Source organism: Abramis brama (assembly GCF_963993115.1).
Source record: "Abramis brama genome assembly, chromosome: 4".
In the NCBI taxonomy this organism is placed as follows: domain Eukaryota; kingdom Metazoa; phylum Chordata; class Actinopteri; order Cypriniformes; family Leuciscidae; genus Abramis; species Abramis brama.
Window position 1 is genome coordinate 37,753,558 of NC_139966.1, and position 7,167 is coordinate 37,760,724.

Sequence of the window (7,167 nt, forward strand, 5' to 3'; positions counted from 1 at the left end):
TAAAACATTTATTTTGGTTAAAAGCAAAGATCAGAAAATTGCCTTCTGTGAACATGTTTGCTGAATTTTTTTTAAACATAAAATGCAATTTTAACACTTAACAACCATCAGGTAACACTTAGCACTTAATTAAAGGGATAGTTCACCCAAAAATTTAAATTAGCTCATGATTTACTCACCCTAAAGTCATCCTAGGTCTATATGACATTCTTCTTTCAGACGAATACAATCGGAGTTATATTAAAAAAGTCCTGGCTCTTCCAAGCTTTATAATGGCAGTGAATTGCTGTTTCTGTTTTGAAGTCCATACAAGTGCAAACGAAATCCCATTCAAAGTCTTCAAGTGTTCGCAGAAGTGAGGAAACCTGTAGGCTTACAGTGTTCTTTTTTTGCACAACTTGGCCAGTTTTCTTTGAAGTTACTTGTCCTTTCTTTGTTTTTGATCCACGTTCAGGATTGATGTCAGGAAATCGTCTAAAAGGCAGAAAAGAAAGGAAAAAAAACAATGAAATATTATGGACTGAGTTTATATATTTTGACAGAGAGAGACAGCACAAAAGATGTGTAAATAAAAACCAGATATCGGTTTTAACGACTAAACTGTTTGGATAAAACTGAACAACATGAAAAAAAAAAATGCAGTGTTGGATGTCGTGATCAATAACTGATATTTTTTCTGCCCTGGTTAAAATACATCAATTCAATGTGTCTGTTTACATGTGCACTGTAAACTAACTAAACTTTTGGAAGTGGGGTTGCCAGATTTAAAGTTTTATTCTACAACTTTTAATATCATCCCCTCATCAGGTCCCATCAGAGTATCAGTGGAAAGGCAGCCATAGACTCTGTTTATGTAGAGCGCACATTGCCAGAATCCAGCCCAAACCTTTGTGACAGAAATAATTGAACTTTAATTGCAAGCCTTGCAATGTTTATTGCATACATGACTACATGATAATGTTAAACATGACATTTACCAGACTAAAATGCATGTTTGCACCCAAAAATGAAAATTCTGTCATTATTGCTCATCCTTAAGACTTTCGTTCATCTTCGGAACACAAATTAAGATATTTTTGATGAAATCTGGGAGGTTTCTGTCCCTCCATTGACATCAATGTCATTGCAACTGTCAAAGCCCAGAAAGGTGGTAAAAACATCAGTAAATAGTACATATAACTACAGTGGTTCAACCTTAATATTATGAAGTGACGAGAATACTTTTTGTGTGCAAAATAACCCCAAAATAACGACATTGTTGAATAATCTCTTCTTTTACATGTCATTCTCCTACACTGTTTTGTGAGGATGAGTGGGCCGGAGTGTATTAAAGGATAACTCTTGCCAAAATGCAACCTAGGGTCTTTTTGTTAATCTACCCGTGGCAAACTTTCGTTTAAAAGCATAATTAGGATGGAAACGCCACTTTTAAGTTTGACCGTATTTTCGTTTTCGGTCAAATTGCCTTTTGAATGGGAGTGCTTGTGGCACGACTATGATAGCATTAAAAATTGCTATTTTTTTAAACACTAAGAAGGCTCGACACAACATGAAACTTTGCTCGAAGTATCACCAGGGGCTCTATACATGAACTCCAGCATTGAGAACATTGTTTGTGTACACAGAGTTAACTAAAAAGAAAGATTTTTAACAACTTTTTTTGACAGTCAAAAATAGTCGATCTAATAACTTTATTCTAGAGCTGCTGTAAAGCCAAAACAATCTATGTTACTGTAATTTCCTATTATCACTGTAAAGCTGCTTTGAAACAATCTATATTGTTAAAAGCGCTATATAAATGAAGGTGACTTGACACTGTTTACACTACATCAACAGCGTAGGAGAATGACGTGAAAGAGTAGAGATTGTTGAATAATGTCGTTATTTTGTTTTTTTTGTGCACAAAAGGTATTCTCATCGCTTCATAATATTAAGGTTGCACCACTGTAGTTACATAGATTATTTAAACAATGTTTTTACTACCTTTCTGGGCCTTGAAAGTTGCAAAGACGTTTCTGTCTATGGGTGGTTCAGAAACCTCTCAGATTTCATCAAAAATATCTTCATTTGTGTTCTGAAGATGAACGAAGGTCTTACAGGTTTGGAACAACATGAGGGTGAGTAATTAATGGCAGAATTTTCACTAATCCTTCAACTGAAAACAACTTGCACTGACATATCTGAAATATGTGACTGCCACTGTTTTGTCTCAAGATGCACACCAGTAATGTTTTTTTTTTATTAGACATTTTTATAAAAGCTGCTTAAATACCCTAATTTTATTAAGGCCTAGACCTGTCTTAAGCTAAGCCCAGTATGGAAACCAGGGCCATATTGTTCATACCAGTAGTCAGCTTAATAAATACTGTCAAGGCAAGTCACAATTCAGTCTAATATTTATATGAATGGCAAATATGATAATGACTAACCTCTGAACAAACTCAAGGTGCTGCCTCTTCCTGGTACTGCAAGCTGAAGTTATAGGAGGAGGCAAACAGCGCTGCCAGGCCAGTGATGAAGAGGCTGTGATCCTTTCACACACACCTTGACCTTACAAACGTAATGTCCAGCACTGGTTGCTTAGAGATTGACCTGTAATTGAAAAAATAATAATAAAATGAATTAATAAATAATATTAATAATTAAAATACCTATTGTGGGTTCCACTGTGGTTCGATGTAGTTGTCTATCTATTCATAGTTCTATAAATTAAAATTTTCACCTAAAAATTAAAATTGATTAGGGTTAGAACACTAAAACGCACTGCCATATTATTTTGCTTGTTTTAAGCATAAACTCACTAAATTTTGACTTATTCTTTCAGAAAACAAGACAATTTTTACTTGTCTATTAAATGCTTCTTCATGTAAGAATTTTATATCTGGACTGGAAACAAGAAAAAAACACTAATTAAGAAAAACATATTTTTGCAGTGGAGTGAGTAATGATGGCTTTTCATTTTAGGTTTAAACTACCCCTTTAATGTTTACATACCAGGAAATAATGCGTGGACTCTCTGGCAAGTGTAGATTGCTGGACATCAGCGTTGCAAATTCCTGAAACAATTTTTAAAAAGGACAGCACAACCATGATGAACAGAACCAAAACATAAAACATATTACAGATTAATGAGATTTGTTGAATAATCTCTACTTATCCGCTTGAAGGATAACACCGTCTAACTTCTCTTTGAATTGTTAGTTGTAGGACCATGGCATGGCAATCAGGAATACTAACGTACATTTGAAAACAGCATTAGGAACAAGGATTTTCTTGTGCTAGCAAAATTCTGACAACGATTCAAAAGCACGATCACAGAACTGACAGCATTTGATGATAGCATTTTTTTTTACCACATAGACTATAACTGTAACACTACTTAAAAGCACTTACATTAGCACTGGACCGTCATCAGATTACAAAGCCTGAAACGAAAAATATATATATCAAAAGCAGGTCATGCAAATAACATGGTATATGTTGCCTATTATGTGAAATATCGAAGTTAACGTTAACGTTACTTGGTAAACAGGTGGAACAGAGTGAATTGTTTGCGCGGCCGCGGTAGAAAACCGTGTTCGCAAAATCAAACCAAATAAGCATTCGTGAAATCAATGTACGTTAGAAATGCGAACGCAAAAAAACAAAATATATTGGCTTACCGTATCACTCAGTTGAACAATTTTCCATCTTCTCAAACTCTAAATCCCACTAATCGTCACAGGCGCAGGTTATTCAGATGACAAATTCTTCCATCCGTCTTCATGTAACGTTAATGTCTCCCATTTTCTGCTGCGTCACAGGCAACTAATGTTTGAAACACGAACCGAAGCTCACAAAAGCTTAAAAATTGCTCACAGATTCGCAGACACTGTTTATCTTGTTAACAGGAATGATTATTCTATTCAGTTGAATCCCGCTGACAAATCAAGTTTGCCTGTAGTAGCTATACTGTCTGCTCGCGTCACATTTGAACTGAATTGAGCGCGAAAGAAATCAATCCCACAATGCAGTGCTTTTACAGTATGATACTGTATTACGAATTTATCGGGTTGAAAACAGAAATGTGCTGTATATTTACAGCTGTTCTGTAAAAGATACAGCCTAATACTGTATTATGGAAATACAGTACAATTCTGTAGGAAATTCGCTGTAAATTTACAGTAAAGTTTTACAGTGAACGCTAAACACATCATATGTATAGAATTACAGACCTATCTCTCTCCTACCATTCATTGTGAAAACACTTGAAAGAGCTGTTTTCAACCAAGTAACATCCTTCTTGTCCCTAAACAACCAGCTAGATGTCAACCAATCTGGCTTCAAGAAAGGGCATTCTACTGAGACTGCACTACTGTTGGTCACAGAAGCCCTACGGATCGCAAAAGCTGCTTCCAAATCTTCAGTCCTCATTCTCCTGGATCTGTCTGCTGCCTTCGACACTGTGAATCATCAGATCCTTCTGTCCAGCCTCTCATCACTGGGCATCACAGGAACTTCACTCCACTGGTTTGAGTCCTATCTCACAGGTAGGTCCTTCAGGGTCGCATGGAGAGGCGAGGTATCCAGAACTCATCAACTGACCACAGGTGTTCCCCAGTGTTCAGTTCTTGGTCCCCTCCTCTTCTCCATCTACACCACATCACTGGGACACATCATACAAGCACACGGTTTCTCCTACCACTGCTATGCTGATGACACACAGCTCTTCCTCACATTTCAACCAGATGATCCCACAGTGGCTGCACGGGTCTCAAGCTGTCTGGCGGACATCTCGGCATGGATGAAGGAACATCACCTGCAGCTCAACCTGGCAAAGACTGAGCTTCTCGTCCTCCCTGCCAATCCGTCTCTACAGCACGACTTCACTATCCAGCTAGATTCATCATCAATCACCCCATCAAGGTCGGTCAGAAATCTTGGAGTAACGTTTGATGACCAGCTGACCTTCACAGATCACATTTCAAAGACAGCTCGATCATGCAGGTTTGCACTGTACAACATCAGGAAGATCAGGCCTTTCCTAACTGAGCATGCAACACAACTTCTCGTCCAGGCCCTGGTCATCTCTAGGCTTGACTACTGCAATGCTCTTCTGGCTGGACTTCCATCATGTGCAACCAAACCTCTACAGATGATCCAGAACGCTGCAGCTCGTCTCGTCTTCAACGAGCCCAAGAGGGCCCATGTCACTCCTCTGTTCATCTCTCTGCACTGGCTACCACTCGCTGCTTGCATCAAGTTCAAAGCATTGACGCTTTCTTACAGATCTATCACAGGCTCAGCTCCCTCCTACTTTCACTCACTACTACGAGCCTACATCCCTACCAGAAGCCTACGATCGGTCAACGAGCGACGTCTCGTGGTTCCATCACAGAGAGCCACAAAATCACTTTCCAGAACATTCTCATTCACAGTTCCATGCTGGTGGAACGCTCTCCCCACCCTCATCCGGAATGCAGAATCCCTGACAACCTTCAAAAGACAGCTGAAAACCCATCTCTTCCGTGAGCACTGAGCTGTGAGCATTTAAAAAAAAAAAAAAAAAAACTCCCCTTTCCCTCTAAAACCTCACTCATCGGGCTTATGCTACTCTGAATAATGTCTGAACTTCGTATCTTGAGCACTTCTTGCGTTGTTTTTGTTTTTGCCTCTTCATGATGACTCGCTTAATCTAGTCCTAGTTTGTAAGTCGCTTTGGATAAAAGCGTCTGCTAAATGACTAAATGTAAATGTACAGTGAGGAAAATAAGTATTTGAACACCCTGCTATTTTGCAAGTTCTCCCACTTAGAAATCATGGAGGGGTCTGAAATTGTCATCGTAGGTGGATGTCCACTGTGAGAGACATAATCTAAAAAAAAAATCCAGAAATCACAATGTATGATTTTTTAACTATTTATTTGTATGATACAGCTGCAAATAAGTATTTGAACACCTGAGAAAATCAATGTTAATATTTGGTACAGTAGCCTTTGTTTGCAATTACAGAGGTCAAACGTTTCCTGTAGTTTTTCACCAGGTTTGCACACACTGCAGGAGGGATTTTGGCCCACTCCTCCACACAGATCTTCTCTAGATCAGTCAGGTTTCTGGGCTGTCGCTGAGAAACACGGAGTTTGAGCTCCCTCCAAAGATTCTCTATTGGGTTTAGGTCTGGAGACTGGCTAGGCCACGCCAGAACCTTAATATGCTTCTTACAGAGCCACTCCTTGGTTATCCTGGCTGTGTGCTTCGGGTCATTGTCATGTTGGAAGACCCAGCCTCGACCAATCTTCAATGCTCTAACTGAGGGAAGGAGGTTGTTCCCCAAAATCTCGCAATACATGGCTCCGGTCATCCTCTCCTTAATACAGTGCAGTCGCCCTGTCCCATGTGCAGAAAAACACCCCCAAAGCATGATGCTCCCACCCCCATGCTTCACAGTAGGGATGGTGTTCTTGGGATGGTACTCATCATTCTTCTTCCTCCAAACACGTTTAGTGGAATTATGACCAAAAAGTTCTATTTTGGTCTCATCTGACCACATGACTTTCTCCCATGACTCCTCTGGATCATCCAAATGGTCATTGGCAAACTTAAGACGGGCCTTGACATGTGCTGGTTTAAGCAGGGGAACCTTCCGTGCCATGCATGATTTCAAACCATGACGTCTTAGTGTATTACCAACAGTAACCTTGGAAACGGTGGTCCCAGCTCTTTTCAGGTCATTGACCAGCTCCTCCCGTGTAGTTCTGGGCTGATTTCTCACCTTTCTTAGGATCATTGTGACCCCACAAGGTGAGATCTTGCATGGAGCCCCAGTCCGAGGGAGATTGACAGTCATGTTTAGCTTCTTCCATTTTCTAATGATTGCTCCAACAGTGGACCTTTTTTCACCAAGCTGCTTGGCAATTTCCCCGTAGCCCTTTCCAGCCTTGTGGAGGTGTACAATTTTGTCTCTAGTGTCTTTGGACAGCTCTTTGGTCTTGGCCATGTTAGTAGTTGGATTCTTACTGATTGTATGGGGTGGGGACAGGTGTCTTTATGCAGCTAACGACCTCAAACAGGTGCATCTAATTTAGGATAATAAATGGAGTGGAGGTGGACATTTTAAAGGCAGACTAACAGGTCTTTGAGGGTCAGAATTCTAGCTGATAGACAGGTGTTCAAATACTTATTTGCAGCT

At 39.7% G+C, this 7,167-nt stretch overlaps 1 long non-coding RNA gene across 1 annotated transcript; it reads right to left on the reverse strand.

The window, feature by feature from the left end:
- Nucleotides 1-3,000: 3,000 nt before the first annotated feature.
- Nucleotides 3,001-4,166, reverse strand: LOC311080512. The gene is made up of 3 exons (XR_014605624.1): nt 3,663-4,166; nt 3,394-3,425; nt 3,001-3,232 (listed from the first exon to the last, which is right to left on the reverse strand). It is a non-coding gene; the product is annotated as an uncharacterized lncRNA (long non-coding RNA).
- Between the last annotated feature and the right edge of the window lie 3,001 nt (nt 4,167-7,167).